The sequence below is a fragment of the Hemiscyllium ocellatum genome, chromosome 3, assembly GCF_020745735.1.
Source record: "Hemiscyllium ocellatum isolate sHemOce1 chromosome 3, sHemOce1.pat.X.cur, whole genome shotgun sequence".
Classification (NCBI taxonomy): domain Eukaryota; kingdom Metazoa; phylum Chordata; class Chondrichthyes; order Orectolobiformes; family Hemiscylliidae; genus Hemiscyllium; species Hemiscyllium ocellatum.
Window position 1 is genome coordinate 83,698,223 of NC_083403.1, and position 23,602 is coordinate 83,721,824.

Sequence of the window (23,602 nt, forward strand, 5' to 3'; positions counted from 1 at the left end):
TCAATTTCTTTTCCTCTGTTTTGAGGTGTTGGCTCAGGGTGTTTCTCCATCTCGTGCGGTCAGCTGCAAGCCTTTCCCAGGGCTCCATAACGATATCACACACCTTCATGTCCCTCAAGCAGATGTCCTTGTAGTGCACCTGGGGGCTCCCAGTGGGTCTCTTTACAGATGCAAGCTCTCTATAGATGCAAGCTCTCCATTCTTTGGGATACTCTCTATGCAGTGGATGCAGCCCAGCCAGCGCAGTCTCTGCTGCCTGAGTAGAGTGTACATGCTGGGAAGCCAGTGCAAGATAGGATCGCTGCATTGGACACTGTCTTGCCAGGATATGGCAAATACTCCTCAAGTGGAAGATGTTCAGTCTTCTCTCCTGTCTGGCATGTGTAGTCCACATTTCACTGCTGTACAGCAGTGTACTTATGATGCAGGCATTGTAGACTGACATTTTTGACTTCGCAGTCAGCTTGGGATTTGTCCATACTCGAGTCATGAGGCGAGCAAGAGTTGAGTCTGCTTTTCCGATCCTCTTGTCAATATCTGTGTCCAAGGAAAGGTTGTCAATGATGGTAGAAACAAGGTACATAAACTGATGGATGACCTTGAGTTCATAGTTAATGGTGATGACCAGCAGTGCCCCTGTGTCCTGTCCCAGGATGTTCTTCAGATTGGTCATCAGCCTGAAATCCTTGCAAGCATGAAAGAGGCGAGCTATCAGTAACTGGAGTTCCTGCTGGGTGATGCTGCATTTGCAACACATATCAGCAAACAGCATGTCCGTGCGGCACATACTTTTGTCTAGGCTCTGAGGTGGGCCAGGTTGAAGAGCCTGCTGTCTGATCTACTGCGTAGGTAAATCCCTTCCATTGTGGTGCCAAATGCATGTTTTAGGAGCACAGCAAAAACAAAAAATCCCAAAGCGTATGGGAGCGAGGACTCAGCCTTGTTTGACACTATTGCGGATATCGAAGGGCTCAGAAGAGCTGCCGTTGAACTGCACTGTCCCCTTCATGTTACTGTGGAAGGATTCTATCAATTTCAGCTGTTTCAGTGGGCAGCAGATCTTCAGGAGAACCTTGAAAAGGCCGTTTCTGTTGACCAGGTCAAATGCCTTGGTGAGGTCGATGAAAGTAACATACAGGGGCATTTTCTGTTCTTTGCAGTTGGCGAAGGAAGAAAATCATGTCTACTATTGTGGCACAGTGGTTAGCACTGTTGCCTCACAGCACGAGAGACCTGGATTCAATTCCCCCCTCAGGTGACTGACTGTGTAGAGTTTGCACATTCTCCCCGTGTCTGCGTGGGTTTCCTCTGGGTGCTCCGGTTTCCTCCCACAGTCCAAAAATGTGCAGGTTAGGTGAATTGGCCATGCTAAATTGCCCATAGTGTTGGGTGAAATGTGGGGGAGTTGGTTGCGGGTTGGTGTGGACTTGTTGGGCTGTAGGGCCTGTTTCCACGCTGTAAGTAATCTAATCTATTGACTTTTTAACTCGGAAGCTGCACTGATCCTGGGTATACACATTCTGCCATTTTCTGCAGGCAAGTCAAGCTGACCCGAGCAAAGGTTTTGCCAACAGTGTTGAGGGGAGAGAGGCCTCGTAGTTATTGCAGTTGCTTCTCTCACCCTTATCCTTGTAGAGGGCAATGATCTTGGCATCCCTCATGGCCTGCGGTACAGCTCCTTCTTTCCAGCACAGAGAGAGGACTTCATGCAATGGGAGCAGTAAGCTAGTCTTGCAACACTTGATCACATCAGGAAGAATCCCATCACTACCTGGAGCCCTACCTGAAGCAAAGCTGTCAATGGCTTTGCTGAGCTCTTCTACTGATGACTCTGTGTCTAGCTCATCCATGGCAAGCACATGATGGCATCAAATGCTTAAGCAGACATTGTATACTCTCTGTGTAGATATCAGAGTAGTTTTCAACCCACTTCTCCATCTGCTGGCCTTTGTCTATGATTACTTCCCCAGTGGAGGATTTGAGGGTGGTGCTGTCTTGCTCTGAGCTAGTGCTAGTGCCTTCTTGATGCCTTCGTATATTCCCCTAATGTTTCCCGTTACAGCGGCCATCTGAATGTCCACACATTGCTGTGTCCAGTGCTCATTAGCACAATGCCTGGCAGTCTGCCGAACCTTGTTCCTGGCAGCCCTGAGAGTCTGTAGGTTCTTCCCGTGAGCTGACCGCTTGTACTCAGCTCAGGTGACACACTTGGCTTCAACAATGGGGGTCATCACAGTTGCTTTAACCTCAAACCCATCATCTTCTTCCCAAAGATAGCCAGGGATGTGCGGTGCATGGTATCCCATAAGGTTTCCAACTTCTCTGTGGTGGAGTCTCTGTATCGCGAGGCGCTGAGTTCTCTTGAAAGCCTCTGAGAACTTTGCATAAGGCCTGGCTGGAACATTTTGCTGACTTTGATGCGAGGGTTCCCCTGTTGCTTTGTGTGATGGAATCTCTTAGGTTTAGCCTAATCTTGCAATACACTAAGGAGTGGTCTGTGTCACATTCTGCACTGTGGTAAGAACATGTGTGGTGAATGTGTTTGATGGCAGTGCGCCTAACAAGGATCAGATGAAGTTGGTGCCAATGCCTTGAGTGTGACTTCTCCAGAAAACCTTGTACTGAGGCTTGACCTGGAAGTAGGAGTTGGCGATGCACAAATCATGGTAAGTGCACAGCTTGAACAGTCACTGTCCATTCTCATTTATTTCGCCCACACCATAATGCCCAAGGCAGGAGGGTCACGAGGCGTGGTCTGCACCCACTCTGGAGTTGAAGTCACCCAGAAGAATAAATTGCTCCTTCCTAGGGATGCTGCTAATCTATTGTTCAGAGGTTTGAAAAAGAATTATTCTATTCAGAGGTTCATATTGAACACAAAACACTAACTCGGTTTCTCTCTCCACAGATGCTGCCAGATCTGTTGAATTTCTCAATCATTCTGTTTATAGTTCAAAAATTTGAGTAGAGCCAAGCAGCTCATATAATTTTACTGCTGCACTTTGGGACCATAAAAAAAAACATGTTTGAGTACAGACCTTGGCATTTAACTATTGTGCCAGTATTATAGAACCTTCACAAACATTTCCAATTGATTTACAGGATACTTCTACACTTCAACACTGAACCTCAATTATCACCATAGTGCTGCAGTAAGGACACTTAGGACTCAGGGACACAACCCCAGCTCAGGGATTGTTTATTCACTCTGTTTGCACTCATTTACTGGACCTACCTGGATGCTCACAGCAGCCTGCCTTGCCTTGTCTTTGTGCTTTGTCCCTAAGTAAGAGAAGATGGTGGCACTCAGTTTAGTGGAGTGGAGAACACCAATGACAGTCCTCTGACATTGCTCTGCATTCTTCCAGGGTAACTGACCCAGGTGGAAACCACAGACCAGACTGGCAAGGTCTGGTGCTGTTGTCTTCACTGCTGGTCCTAGGAGAAGAGGAAATTCTGCCTCTGCATCACCTGTTGCACCAGGACCTCCAAGTTCCTACCTGCAAAGTAAGACACCAATTATCCCTTTTCAGCTATGTCCAGGCAAATGTCAGGAACTGTGCATGGCTGCTCTGAATTAAGCTCTGCCTGCCTGGGAGAACAACAGCCTTTTAAAGATGGCATTAGTGCCATGAATGCTAGTCCATCCTGGCAGTGGCAAGTGATCTATTTGTAATGAGTGGTAAAATTGAACAGAGAGTATGCCACTGAGGCAGGGTAGGTTGAATTCAATACACGTCGTGATGTTGAATACTTCTTCGGCCGCCTCTGCCTCCGCGCTTATTTTTTCAATCAGTATTCCCACCCACCTTCCAATGACTCCTTCGCCTGCCTCCAACACACTCCATCCACCTGGACACCCTGTGCTTGACCTATTATCTGCCCTTGAACTCTTCCATCTGCTGCCGAGACATTAACTGCCTCAACCTGTCTACCCCCCTCCCCCACTCCAACCTCTCACCCTCTCAATGCGCAGCACTCCACTGCCTCTGCACCAATCCCAGCCTTACCATCAAACCAGCAGGTAAAGCGGGTGCTGTGGTAATTTGGCGCACTGACTTCTACACCACTGAAGCCAGGTGCCAACTTGAAGATACCTCTTCCTACCGCCCCCTCGATGATTACCTCACCATCCCATCACCAAACTATCATCTCTCAGACCATACACAACCTCATCACCTCAGGAGATCTCCTACCCACAGCTTCCAACCTCATAGGTCGGGAACCCTGCACCGCCCAATTCTACCTCCTTCCCAAGAACTACAAGCCTGACCACACCGGCTGACCCATTGTCTTAGCCTGTTCCTGCCCCACCAAACTCATCTCTACTTACCGCGATACTGTCCTATTCCCCCCTCATCCAGGAACTCCCCACATGCATTTGAGACACCACCCACGCCTTCCACCTCCTCCAATACTCTGTTTCCCCGGCCCCCAATGCCTCATCTTCAGCATGGACATCCAATCCCTCTACACCTCCATCTGCCATGACCAGGGCCTCCAAGCCCTCTGTTTCTTCCTCTCCCAACATTCCCAACAGTACCCTTCCACTGACATTCTCATTCATTTCGATGAACTGGTCCTCAGCCTTAGCAATTTCTCCTTCGAATCCTCCCACTTCCTCCAGATGAAAGGGGTAGCCATAGGTACTCATATGGGCCCCAGCTATGCCTGTCTCTTTGTTAGCTACGTAGAACGGTCCATCTTCCATAGTTACACCGGTACCACTCCCCATCTCTTCCTCCGCTACTTTGATGACTGCATAGGCACCACCTCATGCTCCTGCGAGGAAGTTGAGCAGTTCATCAACTTCACCAACACATTCCACTCTGACCTTGAATTCACATGGACTATCTGTGACACCTTTCTCCCTTTGCTGGAGCTCTCCATCTCCATCAACGACAAGCAACTCAACACTGACACTTTTTACAAACCCACTGTCTCCCACAGCTACCTGGATTACAACTCTTCCCACCCTACCTCCTGCAAAAATGCTATCCCGTATTCCCAATTCCTCCACCTCTGCCATATCTGCTCCCAGGAGGACTAGTTCCACCCATAGAACACACCAAAAGGCCTCCTTCTTTAAAGACCATGGTTGAGGATGCCCTCCAACACATCTCATACACATCCGGCACCTCCACCCTCAAATCCCACCCCTCCAACTGCAACAAGGACAAAGCCTCCTGGTCCTCACCTTCCACCCCACCATTTTTCACATAATCCGCATCATCCACTAATATTTCTGCCAACTACAAACAGACCCCACCACCAGGGATATATATCCCCCCTCCCTCATCCGCTTTCCACAAAGACTGTTCCCTCTGTGACAGCCTGGTCAGGTCCACGCCCTCACCTGCACTTCCACACATGCCATTTGTTGTATCCGTTGCTCCCGATGCGGTCTCTTTCACACTGGGGACGCCTTCTCACAGAGCACTTTAGGGAACATTTATGGGACATCTGCATCAATCAACCTGCATAATAGAGGAATTAAGGTTTTTCACCCCTCTGTGCCACAGTTATGTCTGCAACATTAGCTTAAGTTTTCATTCCAGCTAGAAAATAAAATTACAAACTAGAACCTTAAGGGAACTAATTGATGTGTTATTAATTTATAAAAGAATGAAGATAATAAATGCAGATTAGTCATATAGCAGTTTCTGGCAAATAAGAATTCAGAAGTGGCTAATCCCCTATTTGCACGAGATAGTTAGAAACTCTCTGCCAGACTTGCAGTTCCTTGCAGCAGCTAAATTCTTTCCTGAACACAAATCCAGACCTGGCTTCTATCTAAGATGCTTAATGTGAGTTACTATGGAAATTAAAAGCTAAATGCCAAAGCACTTTAGAAGAACTGTAAATCTCAGGACCACCTGCAATAAAGGATAACATTTATTGTGAAAAAACATTTGGGTCTTTAAATGTGGAATTGTTGAATACCTCCTTATTTATTGCTGCATTCAATGACTCCTTTTAACCTCAGTGACCATGGTGATCTTGTGGTAGTATTATTAGCATCAGGGTGAGGGTGAGGGTGATTCAAAAGTCTCAACTCATTATGTTGGCATTACAATATAGAAGGTAAGCTGTCATTTTGTTTTGACTAGCTAAGTACTTGACATACACCATACTCAAGAGGTTTCAAACGAAACTTCTGAGAAATCCACCAAAATAACATTTCTGTTTTCTGATGTGGAATATGCATTCACTGAGGAGAGGGACACACCCCAGTCACCACATCCAGCAGGATCAGCACAGATGCAGAATATGAATGTGGGCTGTCACATTTTCTACAGACAATAAACATTTCAATCCATATGTTAGCGTGTTAGCAGTTCACAAAAATCAGAGGCTCATTCTGTTTCATTATTGAGCAAACGTAATGGAGACAAGAGGGACTATTTTTCTCATCAGTATGCAGGGGTGGGGGATGAGTTTGGTCATTGTGGAGAGGGATGGCTTGTTTCTCATGTGTGTTTTGTTGTTTCTTGCGCAATGGGGAGACAGACTGTGTTTATTTATATCCTACCTCTTGTTTGGGTGGTCAAGGGTGGAGCAAATTTTTCTGGCCACTTTTCCATCTGGTGCACAGTTTTATTATGTGGATTTCTATAGGGATTAAATTATCCTACATATTTAACTATAAAATCTTAATAGGCAATATCAAAAAATAGTGACTAGGGAGATAAACTTTCTCAAAGCCATCTGTGTTTATATTAGTTCAGGAAATCTTTTAAGCTTCTACAAAAATGAAAGACTTAGTACCTTCATAAGTATTCTGCCATGGTGTTAATTGAGGTTTCTCTCACCTACATGCTCTACAACTGGACTATACAGCTCTTCAGTATGGTCAGTTACATTAGACTACAACTATATAAGGCTATATATGTTATGTGTATTTTTTGGAGGATTCATCTAGTAAGCAGTAAACAGAAGCCAAAGTTACAAATCTGATTGGTTAGGACAGTGGCCTGAGAACTCTGGCCTCGGTCAAGGACTCAAATTGTAGTGGTGCAGTCAGAATGGATGCCAGGTTGCAAAATGGATTGGCTCGGAGAGTACTGTTGGGCCAGAATGTTCCGATGATGCACAGTTAAAGTTACTGAGTTTAAAGATGTATGAGTCTAACTATTGTGGTCAATTTCTATTGGTCAAGTGGTGCAAATAATTGGTTAGAATCTGTTAGTTATATTGATCCAGATGCACATATTGGGCAAAATGTTACAACTCTATCTGCAAAAACAGTTTAAAAACAGAGGTGCATCCCTGAAATCTTTACCTTTGTCACAGAATATTCATTGAGAAGCATTTGTCAGGGATAAGATGTACAAAGGTGTGCAGGTCAAGTGAATTGGCCATGTTAAATTGTCCACAGTGTTAGGTGTATTAGTCAGAGGGAAATGGCTTTGGGTGGGTTGCTCTTCGGAGGGTCAGTATGGACTAGTTGGGCCAAAAGGCCTGTTTTCACACTGTAGGGAATCTAATCATATCTAATCTAATCATAAGAGTTACAGTAGACCATTGGCTTAGAAGTTAGTATTTGCATAGGATGTGGCCAGTCAACAGTATTTTAATGGGCTGAGGGATTGCCTCAAGAATCCAATATAAAGCTTAGTCAGTGACTAAAGTAACTGTCACAGGGCTGAGAATTGCCAGAAGAATACAAAATTGGAGATCAGTGAATTCAGTACAGTCAGGAGTGACAGGGCTAAAGTAATTGCTTTACAAAACAGTGAATAGAAAATGTATAACCATTTCACTGCAGAGGAATCATTCGCTCAGTTAAAGTGCAACTTGGGAGAATCAGAACTAAATATATGGTCTTAGTCACTCTGGGAAAACTACAGACATTGTTTTAAAACGTATTTATATACTAGGGATAGGGAGAGAGAGAGAGCACTGAGCAAGCTATGTAACATCAACCAATAAGGTGGGCTGAAAGTTTCACCAGTTAAGCCAGACTTAGAAATACCATGTTGCAAACGGAGTCATGCGAATTGAAGTCTTCATGCAAAACAATGTGTATATATTTTAGAATTAAATTGTCGAAGAGACTGGGTGCAAGGAAGCAAGAAGTGAAGACTCCAGAAGTCTCAGAATTCAGAGAAAAAACTGACCAATACATGTTAAACTTATGTATTGTACCATGCCTTGACTAATGAAATATTAAGTGAAATAACTCCACAGAGGTCAATATAGCCTACCCCTCATTTACATGTGGAGAGTCCTTGATATTGATCCAGCTCCCTCAGAGCCAGCTCTCAGAGTGAACAGAACTCCTGACCCTCCTGTTTATTTGTTTTTTACTGAACCTCTGGCACTCCCTTTTTTTTGTGACAGGTGGTCTGACACTCCTGTATATATATTGATTTCTTTTTTTGAAATTTTACCCTCCTGTTTATGTCTGCTAGACTGGGCTTCCTGATTTGACCAGAATAACAGTCACAATCAGGGAACTCATTCTATGAGGTCCACCTGGTTGACCTTGTTACAATCACTACATCCCTCCCCCTCCCAGGATGTTTTAGCAGTGGGTCAGGTTCCTCCAAATCTACCTTTCAGATACGAGCAGCATGTAACACACAGATAACTCGGTTCTGCTGCCTGGAGCATTTTGGAAGAAATTCGTTCTTCTTATCAGGTCATAGAGTCATAGAGATGTACAGCACGGAAACAGACTTTTGGTCCAACCTATCCATGCCGACCAGATATCCCAATCCAATCTAGTCCCACCTGCCAGCACCCAGCCCATATCCCTCCACACCCTTCCTATTCATATACCCATCCAAATGCCTCTTAAATGCTGCAATTATATCCGTTGTTTCCATTTCAGATTCCAAACTGTCTTCAAAGATTGATGGAGAGGGAGAACTCACCATTTCCAGAATAGTTGGAAAGGCTGTTGAGAAGATGGGCAAGTTTTCTTTGCACACTGTTTGTGAATTTGTAGTATTAATATGGTCCACATGCTTGTTCAGGACCCTTGCACCTATCCAAACTTTATATGTCACTGGACCTGACCTTGCCTCTCATCCATACAGGTCCATTCCTGTGGTTTCCACACCATATTTCATCCCCTGAAGTAAACTGTTTCTTGCTTAGTGGAATCCTTTGTCCGGCTTTGGATGTCATTTCACCCTTACCCTGAGGTCCAGGAAGATCAGATTTAACCTGGTGCAGAGGCTTCTCCCCATGAGCAACTCTGCTGGAGCTATCCCTGTAATTGCATGAGGGTGGTCCTGTAATAAAATAGGAACCAGGACAGTTTGGTATCTCGTGAAGCTGTAGGCTGTTTCTTTAAGCTTGACTTCAAAGTTTGGACTGCTGTTTCTGCCAGACTATTGGATGATGGATGTTATGGAGCTGCCCTGATATGAGGAATATAATTCAACTTTAGGAAATACTCAAATTTCCTGCTGATAAACAATGGCTCATTACCTGTGACCAACACTTCTGGAAGACCATGTCTCACAAAAGATGCACGCAGCTTTTCTATCGTCATCCCCATATTCGACAAATGAACTCTTTGCACAGCCAGCCACTTTGAGTGGGTATCCACAATGACCAAGAACATTGAGCTGATGAAAGGACCTGTATAGTCTATGTGTAACTGGTTTACCTGGCCATTTCCACAAATGTGGGTGAGTTGCTTGCAGTATTTTTGTCCTTGTGGGCACTCTGCCCCACTAATGCTGGCATATCTACATCCAATCCTGGCCACCAGATATAACTATTCACCAACACCTTTATTTTGGAGAGCTCTGGATGAATCTGATGGACTTCAGCCAGTATCTAGCAGTGACATTTGCCCAAGACAATCAGTATTGCTCCCCACAATAATATGTCCTTCTCTACTGTGATCTGGTCTCTCCAGATCCAAAAAGGTTTCACTTCTGGATGTGATGGTTGTTTGGTTTCCCTTATCATCACCAGCTGTTTCAGTTTTGTCAAGATCAGATCTTCCTGCATCTGAAGTCTGAAAGTGTCAGCTGTGATTGGAAGTGTGTCCAGAAAATTTAAAACCATTTTGGACTTTTCCAGTGGCAGTACCACAGGTGGCGTATTTGCCAGCAGGAGGCTGCTCAATGCATCTGCATTTGCTAGTTGGTCTCCAGGACAGTATTCCAACTTGTTATTATGTGCATTTAATTTTAGAGACCACAGCTGAGTTTAGCTGAATCAATGGGCGGCACTGTCTTGACCTCTTTAAGTACACCTAGCAGGAGTTTGTGGTCTGTTATTATTGCAAATTTACGTCTGTAAAGTTGTTGGTGGAACTTCCTAACTCCAAATATGACCACCAAACCTCCCTTCTCTACCTGGCCGTATTTTTGCTCTGCATTAGTCAAAGTCCTGGATACATACTCTATTGGGTGTTCCTCTCCATTGGGCAACCTTTATACTACCCCAATGCCATACAGGGAGACATGTCATGTCAATACCAGATCTCACTTGGGATCATAGTGTACCAACACTTGAGGATTATAGCACTTACTTCCCTGAAGGCTATGGCTTGGCTATGTGACTATTTTCAAGGCTGATCTTTTTTGTGGGGAGAGAGGAAATTGTGGTCTTTGAAGAAGGAGGCCATCTTGGATTTTTTTAATGGTAGAATTCATCTTTCTGGGAACCGATGCGGCAGAGGCAAAAGGAATTGGGAACAAGGGATGGCATTTTTACAGGAGGCAGGGTGGGAGGAGGTGTAGTCCAGGTAGCTGTGGGAGTCAGTGGGTTTGTAGTAGATGTCCAAGCTTATCCCTTATTCCCAATTCCTCCAAAACATCTGGACATAGGATGACCAATTCCACCATAGAAAATCCCACATTGCCTCCTTCTTCTAAGATTGCAATTTCCCATCCCACATGGTCGATGATGCCCTCCAGCACATCTCCTCCATTTCCTACACCTCCGCCCTCGAACCCCAATCCTCCCACAGAACCCCCCTGCTCCCATCCCACCAACCTCCGTATATGTCACACCATCCTCTGCTATTTCTGCCACCACCAAATGGACCCCACCATGAGGGATATATTTCCCTCCCCACCCCTATCAGCATTTCAGAGATACCATTCCCTCTGGGACTCCCTTGTCAGATTCATGTCCCCCAGCAGCCTTCACCCCATTCCTGGCACCTTCCCTGCCACCACAAGAAGTGCAAAACATGCACTCACATCTCCCCCCTCACCTCCATCCAAGGCCCCAAAGAATCCTTCCACATCTAACAGAAATTTACATGTACCTCCACAAATGTCATCTGTTGCACCCAATGTGGTCTCCTTTAGACCTGGGGGACAGGATGCCAACGTGCAATCATTTCAGAGAACATTTCTGGGACACTCAGACTAACCAACCCCATCACCCTGTGGCTGAACACTTCAACTCCCCCTCCCACTCCAGCAAGGACATGCAGGTCCTAGGCATCCTCACTTGCCAAACCCTAATCACCCGACACCTGGAGGAACAACGCCTCATCTTCCATCTTGGGACCCTACAAACACACGGGATTGATGTGGATTTCACCATTTTCCTCGTTTCCCCACCTCCCCACCTTATCCTAGTCCCGAGCCCCCAACTCGGCGCAACCATGTTGACCCGTCCTTCATCTTTCCCATCTATCCGCTCCACCCTCCTCTCCGACCTATCACCTTCTCCCCCACTTTCATCTACCTATTGCATTCTCAGCTACCTGCCCCCCAGCCACACCCCCTCCCATTTATCTCTCAGACCCCCAGCCAACAAGCCTCATTCCTGATGAAGGGCTTATGCCCAAAATGCTTCTTGGATGCTGCTTGACCTGCTGTACTTTTCCAGCCACACACTCTCAACTATGGTCTCCAGCATCTGCAGTACTCACGTTCTACTCCCTGCAACATGCCTTGCCAATTTTTATACTCTATGCTCTGACTAATGATGGCATACACCACCTTGATTATCTTATCTAGTTGTGTTGCCACTTTCAGTGGTGCTTAGATCCCTCTGTATGGTAATGCTTCAAAGGGTTCTGCCATTTATTGTACACTTCCCCCTGCATTAGACCTTCCAAACTACATCACCTCATATTTGTCGGGATTAAGTGCCATCTGCCTTTTGTCCACCCAAGTCTCCATATATCAGTATCTTGCTGTATCTTCCAGCAATCGTCCTCGCTATCTGCAGCTCCCCCAATCTTTGTGCCGTTCACAAACTAACTAATCAAACCTCCTACATTCTCTGCTAAATCATTAGAAATTTGAAAGCTAGATTTCACGACTATGAATGAATCTACATGGGTACTAGGACCTACAGTGGATGTTCTACGAGCAGTGATGGCAGATATCTTAAGAAATAGAGTTAGAAGAAATAGCAGAGTGGACTCAGATGGAGTCCAGGATTTAATAATGAAATGTTTCAGTAAGGGGACTACTGGGTCCTTCAAGGAAGTGATAAAGTTCAATCAGAAATCAGTAGACCAAGGCAAAGCTAGAGCTGGTTACACAGACAGCTCTTTATGGTGCAGGAAGAGAAGAAGAGAATGAAAGTTTAAAAAGCAGATACAGAATTTACAAAGAAATGAACATCAATCAGTAATGATGTCACAGCATTTGCTTAAGATAACTTGATAAGCAGGGAACATTACTTACGGGTTGGAGGAGGTAAAGCAATCATTGAAACAGTGTAAGAGGAAAACATCAATATCAGACAGGAGTTGGTGGGAAAACATGGAAAAGAGACACAGGTTGGTGGATGCAGGTTGCTCTCTAGGAATTTATGAAGCAGTCTACAGGGAGACAGGTCAAATGCCATGTAGAGATTGAGCTGATGAGAAAGACACTAGGAAGTTAGCAGACAACAATTTCAGCAGTGACAACTAGGTTCCTGGGTTCCATTGATGTGGTAAGTAATTTGGAAGATAATGTAGAGAGATCCTCTCAATCAATGGATTCAGCTCCAGTAGTGATAGTACAGACACAGCATGGGATCAGTCGAAGTAGGCAGAGTGAGCTATAAAACAACAAATTCTGGGAAGAAGAAATGCAGGCAGAGCTGGAGCGGAAAATGTTGTCAGGACATATTGCAAAAGGAGAATTGCAATAAATTAGGATAGGTTGCAAGGGATAAATACAACTAATATCAGAGGGAATTGAATGAGAAACCAGGATGGCTCAGGGAGCAATTGCCCATTGCAGGCCAGAAATCTGTTTAATCATCAGGGAACTTGCGCTGAAATCCAGGGTGGGAAAGTTTCCGGAAAGAAACCTCAATGATGGAAGGAAGGATGGATGGGGTGGCCTAAATGCTAGTAAGTCCCATGGTATTCTGCAGCAACAGATATCCCTTTCACTTATTGCAAAAACTAAATAAATTATATGGATGGGAAAAGTTTAAGGAGATGGCTTTTTTACCATGTTTAGAGGAAAAAGAGATGAATAGTTGTTTATTGAGTGTGATTCTTTGTGGGAATTTTTCCATAAAAGTCAACGAGAAATAAGACTTTCTTCCAAATAAAACTCAGAGTTGGTATAAAGTGCATTATTTGTGATTTATTGCAGTGTAAATCAATGTCCATTGGCTACGAAGGTTTTAGCCCAGTGACTGAGTTTTATCTGAGTGGGAAATGTTTCAGTATGTTTACATGTGCACCTATTCAGTAAGTTACAATTTAGAGCCAGAGCTAAATGACCAGCGCTGAGTAATAATAACATTCTTCCTAATACACTTTGTCATCTTTAGTTGTACAAAGTAAAAGGAAATTGCAGATATAGATCTCTTTCTATTGTAGAATGCCTGCACTTTCATCCTCAGTTGCTTCGTCTTCTATCAGTTACTAAATCTAATTTTCTGCTGTAAAGTATTAACTTTAACGTCTCTTTGATTTTTGGACTAAGTCCAAATAATTGCAGGACTAGGACATTTTCCAATGATATTCAAAGCTTTGTAGTTCTATAATATTCTGATAAGATTGACTTTTTCATAGTACAAGAAACAATGATAGCATTGGAGAGGAGGGATATAAGCCTTTTCTTCATAAACTACCAGTGGGTTATTAAACTGAAGCATATTTTTCAAAATGCATCTAAGTATATCTATGATTAAGAATGGAATTGAATGTCAATGAAATTATAATTGCTGTGCTGCAGGCATAATGAATGAATATTAAAGAAAATTTGATTCACTTCGTGCAAGCCCACTCTGCAGCCCTTATATGCTGCAGATGGATTGAATTGCCAAATGGTGGGACTTCCACCTACCAGTCAGTAGTCGGAGCTGCTGGCCAGATTTCCCAGCACTACCAAAGTTCAGTCGTGGACGCTGCCATTAACTACAGCAAGAGGCAAGAGAGACATTATGGTCAGCCTGGGAGGTATGTCCTGGGATTATAGTGTGATGAAGTATCCCAGAGCCCAAGGAAAGGGGAAAGACAGTTGGGGGGGTTGGGTTCTGTTTAACATGCAGCATGTATAGGGTGTTAGTTTTGGGGTGAAGCCTTCAACATGCATCAGACACTGCCTGAATGAGAGGCTCCAATAGAAACATAGAAAACACATCAGAAGTAGGCATTTGGCCCTCAGAGACTGCTCAACCATTCAATGTTATGGCTGATCATCCAGCTCAGTACCCTTTTCTTACAGTGCCTGAGATCTCCCTTAGTCTTCTAAACTCCAGTGAGTATAATCCCAACTGATCCAGTCTCTCTTCATTCCTGTCATCCCAGGAATCAGTCTGGTAAGCTCTTGTTGCACACTTTCCATAGCCAGTCTATCCTTCTTCAGATAAGGTGGTAAAAACTGAGCACAATACTTTAGATATGGTCTCACCAAGGCCTGTATATTTGCAGCAAGTCTTAGGTGAGACCTTACCAAAGTCCAAGTAAACCCTCTACTGTATCCTTTTAACAACTCTGCTAGTTTTAATTTCAAAAAATTCCAATAGATTTGTTGAGCATGACTTCCCTTTGGTAAATCCACGCTGCCCGACTGTCTGTGCTTTTCCAACACTACACTTTTTGACTCACCCGTTATGATGGTGGAAATATATTAAATCTGGTCAATTAGTTTGCTAATGTGCCTAATTGACCTATAATTATTCGGTTACATATGTAAAGTAAGTTGCTGATCATGAGGTTGAGCTTGAAGGGTGATGGAAAAGTGATAGGCTGGTCACCTGAAAACACATTCCAGGGAGAAAAATTTTGTTCCTTTCCAAAGATGCTGCCTGATCTGCTGAGTAATTCCTGCATTTTCTGCTTTGAATATTGTTTCCTATATGGTATGTCTGCCAACCTGTCAGCTGTTGTTGCCTCCTGTTTCCTGCCTCTTTGTAATACAAAAAAGAGGCAAGTCTGACAGTGAATGATGTGCTATGTGTTTGAGGGATGTGCTGGCCTATCATGGCAGTGTGTGCTCGTTGTGAGGTGTAGCTGTGAGGCTTGAAGCAGATCCGAGTCAATGAAACTATGAATGTTAAATAAGAGACCTGTCTGATTTGTGATATGGTATGATTAATTGAGCTGTGTGGTCAACTAATTGTGGGTTTGGTAGGATGTGGTTGTGCTTTATGTCTCCATGAGTGATATATAAATATGGATACACTAGCTTGCATGTGTGTAATAGGAGACCATTCAATGTTTTAAAATACCTTTTTCCTCATGTTTACAGGTATTTGCTGACAGGTTAGACTTTTTTCCCAAGTGGCCGCAGACAGGCTGATTAACAAACAGAGTACAGATGATAGATACATATGATCAAACACCAACAATTGAATACTATATCTTCTACCTATCTTGTAAAACTAAAAGACCTTATAGAGTCATAGAGTCACACAGCACAGAAAGAATCCCAATCTGACCTAATCACATTTGTCAGCATTTGGCCCATATCCATCTAAACCCTTCCTATTCATGTACCCAACCAGATGCCTTTTAAATGTTGTAATTGTACTAGCCTCCATCCATAACCTCTGGCAGCTCATTCCATACATTTTAGAAAAAGTTACCCCTCGAGTCCTTTTTAAATCTCTCCCCTCTCATCTTAAAAATATGCCCTCTAGTTTTCAACTCCCCTACCCAGGGAAAAAGATCTTGACTACTTACCCTAACGATGGCATTCAGGATCTTATAAACCCATATAAGGGCATTCCTCAGCCTCCAAAATTCCAATGAAGAAAAGCTCCAGCTTATTCAGCCTCTCGCGATAAATCAAGCCCTTCAGCCCTGGCAACATCCTATTAAATCTTTTATGCACCCTCTCAAGTTTAACAGCATCTTTCCTATAGAATGTTCTTTGGATTAAACCATCCTAGACAACATATGTTTACACAAAGTCACTTGGAAGTGTTCATCTTGCCCACAAAGTAAAAAATGGTCTTTGATGTATCTGATAATGACACTGAGATCTTTGAACCTAAGGTTGTGGTTCTGTGTAATCATCCCAATGAGGCGAATGATCAACATCACAGTCACTCATTGGAAAAGGAAAACTATATTTTTAATATCAAGAGTACTTAGCTTCTACTGGTTTTTTCTACATAGTGATCCATTACTGTAGACCTCACCCACTTATCTACCTACACACCTGAGACAGCTCACCTAATTACCAACCTAGGCACCCCACCTATTCATGCACCCACCCATTAATGACTCACCCACTCACCCATTCTCTCATCAATTCACTAATATTTATCAAAAGGTAGAGCTTTAGATACCCAGTAGAATACATCAAAATGGGGTGGCACAGTGGCTCAGTTGGTTGTACTGCTGCCTCACAGCACCAGGGATCCAGGTTTGATTCCAGCCTTGGGCGACTGTCTGTGTGGAGTTTGCAGATTCTCCCCGTGACTGCATGGGTTTCCTCCGGGTGCTCCGGTTTCCTCCCACAGTCCAACGATGTGCAGGTCAGGTGAATTGGCCATGCTAAATTGCCCATAGTGTTAATACATTAGTTAGAGGGAAATAGATCTGGGTGGGTTCCTCTTCAGAGGGTCGGTGTGGACTTGTTGGGCCAAGTGGTCTGTTTCCACACTGTAGGGAATCTAATCTTAAAAAAAACATGTGCTCTAAAAAGTGGGGTAGGTGACTCCTCTCTTACTTTAACTCTACAGGGTGGCACGGTGGCACAGTGGTTAGCACTGCTGCCTCACAGCGCCAGAGACCCAGGTTCAATTCCCGCATCAGGCAACTATCTGTGTGGAGTTTGCACATTCTCCCCGTGTCTGTGTGGATTTCCTCCGGGTGCTCCGGTTTCCTCCAAGTCCAAAGATGTGCAGGTTAGGTGAATTGGCCATGTTAAATTGCCCGTAGTGTTAGGTGAAGGGGCAAAAAGTAAAAATGGGTCTGGGTGGGTTCCTGTTTGGAGGGTTGGTATGGACTTTTTGGGCTGAAGGGCCTGTTTCCACATTGTAAGTAATCTAATTTACCCATCCTCTGCATACAGGTCATTCTGCTATAACACACATTCTGTTAATGTGAATTTGCTGTACAGCAATTGATGAATTAGGGACACTGTTTCTAAAGTGTGAACCTTTAAAACATGTGTTGGCATGTAATGCGATGACACCACCAACACTTTAAACACTCTGTCTAAAGCGCAATTTTTCTATAATGCGGGGTTGCACAAGAAGACAACCATCATATCATTGAAGAATGACCTGTATTTCTTTGATCATCAAGATTGAAAGATCCTAGAAGAAATATGCAGTGGTGTCTGGATGGATGCATCATTGTCCACACTAGCAATGTGCCCAGCATTATCACTACTCAGATATTAGATTAGATTAGATTCCCTACAGTGTGGAAACAGCCCCTTCGGCCCAACAAGTCCACACTGACCCTCCGAAGAGTAACCCACCCAGACCCATTTCCCTCTGACTAACGCACCTAACACTATGGACAATTTAGCATGGCCAATTCACCTAACCTGCACATCTTTGGACTGTGGGAGGAAACCGGAGCACCTGGAGGAAACCCACGCAGATACGGGAAGAATGTGCTGATTCAGGTTGCGATTTGAAACTATGACTAAACATGACAACTGAAAATAAAACTATGCAATGAGGAATTGCTCACATAAGTAAGGCCATTATATAGTTTCATGGATATCTTTTGGAAGATGAATCACACATTGCAATGCCACTTTGAGGATAACTGATTTAGTTCCATGCTCATTGCAATTTTCATCAAGCAATGAACTCTGACTGAGGACTGATGCTAACACTTTCACATTAGATGGGTTGGAAGACGGTGAATACCTCTTATGTTGTCATGTAACTTCAGCTTCAGTTGCTGGCAGTCTGTATTGCGGAATCATGGATAGAATCATAGAGTCGTGGAGATATACTGTACGGAAACCGACCCTTCGGTCCAACTTTTCCATGCTGACCAGATATCCTAAATAAATCTAGTCCCATTTGCCAGCTTGTGCTGTGGATTTGCATTTGTTGAGCTCCTCCATATTTGGTCACATATTTGAGCATGTTTGGCTGTGATTAGGCACATGTTGGTGAGATTGCAGAGTTCTCTTTGTCTGCAATTGAGATGATTGGGCAAGTTGTGATTGCAACTTTGAAACTGAAAGTGCCTTTCTGTGTAACATCTTCAAGTCTAACATGCTGACTTGGATTGTTTAAAATCATCATTGACCCATGGGGAGATGTGTCCTTCTTTGTGGAATTCATATCTTAATGAGTAAAAATAACTTTATTTGGTTTACCAAATTTACATACAACAACTAAATGCCATATATTATTTACATATATTGTCCCAATATAATTTTGGAGAACACTTACTTACACATCAAATTTGACATGTATTCTGTGGGTTGCTCAAATACTAACTGGCTGTCTGCTTCAAGACAACATATGAGTAAGGCCTTGATGTGGCTCATTGCAATATCCCACTTCCATTGCTGTAGTGAACATGCAGGTTATGAAATCCAAAATTCACTGATCCTATGGCATGCTCAAGCTGATGAGTCAATTTGTTCACTGATACCATCTGTTTCTCATTGTTTCAATTCCAGTAACTTTCAGCACAGATTGCAAAGAGCAACCATCTCAAACTTTGCAAAGCTTATGGAACTGATCCATCAACTCTTGAAACCCTGACCACTCAACAATACCCTGATACTATCTGAATAGCCAGTCAAATATCTAAAAATCCTCCGCCTTGGGACCCTCCAACCACACGGAAACAATATCTATTTCACTAGTTTCCTCATCTCCCCTCTCCCCACCTTATCCCAGATCCAACCCTCCAACTCGGCACTGCCCTCTTGAGCTGTCCTATCAGTCCATCTTCCTTCCCACCTATTCAATCCACCCTCTACTCCAACCTATCACCATTAACCCCCACCTTTATCTAACTATTGCATTTCAACTACCTTCCCTCCAGCCTCCCTCCCCACATATCTCTCAGCCCCACTGCCTTCCCCACACATTCCTGATGAAGGGCTTATGCTCGAAACGTCAACTCTCCTGCTCTTTGGATGCTGCCTGACCAGCTGTGCTTTTCTAGCACCACACGTTTTGACTCTGATCTCCAGCATCTACAGTCCACATCTTCTCCAAATATCTAACTAGCCACCTTGACATGACCCAAACAATTAACTATCCCCAAACCGACTCTCCACTTATTCACCTACCCAGCTACACACTTTACGTAATCACCAACCTCACCCACCTATCCACCTACATACTGAAGCCAGCTCACCTAATTATCCATTTATACACCTCACCCATTCATACACCCACTCATTCATTGACTCACCCACTCACCCATTCTCTCATCCATTCACTCGCATTTGTTGAAAGATAGACTTTTAAACACCCAGTAGAATACAGCAATTTGCATTGTAAAAAGTGGGCAGGTTAGCAAATCATCTCTTTCCTTAACTTCTTCCAACCTCTGTGTATTTCTTTGATTGCCAAGATTTAAAGATCCAGAAGAAATGGACAGTAGAATCAGGATGAATGCAGCACTTATCCACAATAGCAATGTACCGAGCATTACCACTCCACAGAAGATTCTGGCTGTGATTTAAAAATATGACAACACATGATAACAGAAAATAAAGTTATGCTACAAGGAAGTGCCCACATAGATATGACCTTTACTAACTTCTATAGACATACTTGATCTTTAATTTCTTGTAAAAATTTTAGCTGTGCAACTAAAATAGCAAACAAATTGAATATATGTCACATTATGTGATCATCTGACATAGAAATCATAAAATAATATTTTATAGCATTCAATTTTTCATAAAATACAGTATTATGAGGGAGTTAATATCAGTTTAAACTTTATGGTTCAGAGTTTCTCTTTTTATTGTATTGCAGCGTTCTGCAAAAGACACTTACTAAAGATAATTTTGAAGAAATTAGCTTTGTAGAAATTTATGTGTTTCTTGAAAGGTTAAGCATTCATTTGCAAGGAGGCAACTGCGTAATTTGCTTTTAAAGGATCAATGATCAATGAAATAATTCTCACGAGGTTATGATATTATTGTCAAATGTGTCACAAAATGTTGACTAGGATCTTTGGCAGACCTTCTCCTTTATAACCATGCTCTAATTTACCCTTATGGTCGGTGTCATATACACTCCAATAAGGTTAAACTTAAGATCTGACTGTTCAATTTTCTATTAATGCCAAAGGGAAACATGCCGCTGAGGCGCCAGTGAACTGATGGAATAATGACATGGCCAGCATGTTGTGGCCATGTTTGGAATGCATTCCAGACCTTAAGCATTTGCTCCTGGAACCACCATAGCTAGATTATTGATTTTTGAACATTGCTGAATATTACATTCTTTACAAAAAAGAGAACAGTTACAGCTTTACTTTAAATTGCAGGCAGTTGCCAAGTTCCTCTCTTCATCACTGACAGTTCACTTATTCCACCTCTCGAGTCAATATTATCACAGTCATTTTTTCAAACTTGTCTGCGTAAATCATCACTGTGTTGAATTTCACAGTGAGCAAACTCCTGAGCAATACACTCCCAGTCAGCAATAGGTGTTCTCATCAGCAGAGAAAGAAATAGCCAATAACTCTGGCCAAAATGACAGCCAAAATTTATCATGGCCCACTTGGTGCATTTTACAAACTCAGAGGGAACATAGGCATGTACAAGATGAATAAGTCATCCTCACACAAGGATTACTTTAAAAGGCAATATCACTGTGCGGATATAGTTTTGCATTCAAGCCTTTCTTTCATTTGCTAAAGTACAATTCTAACCCTTTGAACACTGAATTTTTGGAATGCTTATATTTTCAGCATAAAATCAGAGTTTAAATTAGCTGACACTACAAAGGCTCATGTTCCTGATCTTTGTCCAAAGAACATTGCAGTGCCTGGGCATATAATTCAAGAAAACGCTGCCCTGGAGTTTCATGGGAGTGAAATGTGGTCCATTGGTTTATTCCAATGAGGTACTTGGGGGTGGGGGGTAGGATTTCCTAGATTTAAGCCTTATTTTCTGTCTGCAAGATTTGTTTGCCATTCCAGCACAGAGGAAAAAAAGACAGCCTTAAACAGCTCCCAAAGTGTAGCAACTTACAGGGTCTTGGTCGGCACATCAGCGAGGGCTGAAGTGCTTGTACTGTGTTGTAACAGATTTCTTAAATCTGTAGCAATCCTGGCCCATATGAGTTCTGTGTTGCAGGAAATAGAGTCTATTTTGGGCAGGTCAGGAACAACATATCTGAATGATGTTAAAGCAAAAAATGAGCCATATGACTCAAAGTACAAAAATTGTAAGTCCAGCTGTCACTTCCCCTCAACTCAAATTATCTTTTAAAATTGAGTGGTCTTAATTAGCTCTCTATTACTGGAAGGGGTTTGGTAGCTGAATGTTTTGTCAAAAGGAGTGAGCAATTTTGACCTTGCACACAGTTCAGACTGTTGCAATTGCTCACCATCATGGCCCAGATTATTTCCCCCTCCTTGGTGCTACATGTGAATTTGAACTATACTGAATCAGGCAATGCAAGTGTTATACCAACCTCCTCAAACTAAGAAATATATTTCTTCTGTAAGTAACCACATCACTTAGTATGGTGCTATTCAAATCCTTCATAACAAATAAGCAATCTGCACTTCAGTACATTGAGCTTGCTGCTGCTGACCATGCAGCTGGTGTGCTGAACATTACACAAATGTTTCCACTTGCTTCAGTGGAAAATAAGACCTTGCAAAATGACACATGTATATTTTTGTGCTGGACGTCATGTAACTTTCAGTTCCATTTAGTTTACTCTGTGCTTCTATGAAGGTAACAGGAGCCAGGAGGGAAATGATATTCAGCTAAATCTGTTAATAATATTGTATGATTTTGGTTTTATATGATTTTTCCTAATTGACATGAAAATAGAAAGCCATTTCTTCCCTATCTCAACCTCTTGCCATCCTTAAAATGCTGGAGTTCTAGTAGCTGCAAATGTTCATTTTCAAAATTATTTCTGTGACAGACAGTTGGAGAGAAGCAATACATAAAACAGAATCTTCCCAGGCCTAGAACAGCATGGCTACCACAAGAAATTTGGGAAAAGTCTGAGCCGTTTCCTGGTGACTTCAGTCTGCTATTTCCTCCTCCAGATACCTTGGATACCCAGCACCAACATTTCATTGCATACTCCATGAGCTATACCCACATGTTCCCCACTGTTACGATTGTTGTCATCTGACATTTGCCAACCTCTCCACTTCATCATGGCACATCTCCGATCCTTTCACTTCTGCCCTTTAGTGATGTGTTACTGCATTTTTCATTGCAATGCTTCTGTAAAAACATTTTGCACACAGGAACAGGCACCTAGCACATGGACTGGAACAGGCTGCATTTCAGGGCTTCTTAGCTTTTATTCATTTTGATCTACTTAGATGTTCACAATATCTCTGCCTTGCCTTGCCTTGCCTTGTACTTTATTGCATTGCCCCTCAGCTATATTTTAAAGGCTCACAGTACTTCCTTGCCTTTGCAATTGGTGTGGACATAAAATCAGATAACTTATGATGCTTGTCAGCAGTCATCAGGCAAGGGAGGCACATTTTGTTATACAGTACAGTTCTACGGCAATGTTCCTGCTGGGCAGCCTGGTAGCTCAGTGGTTAGCACTGCTATCTCACAGCGCCAGGGACCCAGTTCAATTCCAGACTGTCTCTGTGGAGTTTGCACATTTGCCCCATGTTTGCATGGGTTTCCTCCAGGTGCTCCAGGTTCCTCCCACAATCAATCCAAAGATATGCAGGTTAGATGTATTAGCAATGCTAAATTGCCCATAGTTTTCAGGAATGTGCAGGCTAGGTCGATTACAAGGATAGGGTGAGTCTGTTCAGGAGGTTGAAGCTGACTTGATGGTCCTAATGGCCTGCTTCCAATTATGAGGATTCTATGATTCTTTGCATGTCAGTCTTGTGCAGTATATGTGACAAGTATACTGTATTTACAGCAAGTGAACAGCTGTGTCTCAAAGTCTAAGGGGAGCACTCCTTGCTCAAGTCAAGGGCAGCATCAGATCAGGGGCATATAGTACAAACTGTTGATAGCAGTTCTGAACTGCCAGCACTCGGTTTGGTGTACAAGGGCCTTTTAAAAATGGTGTCATTGCTAGGGATCCTGGG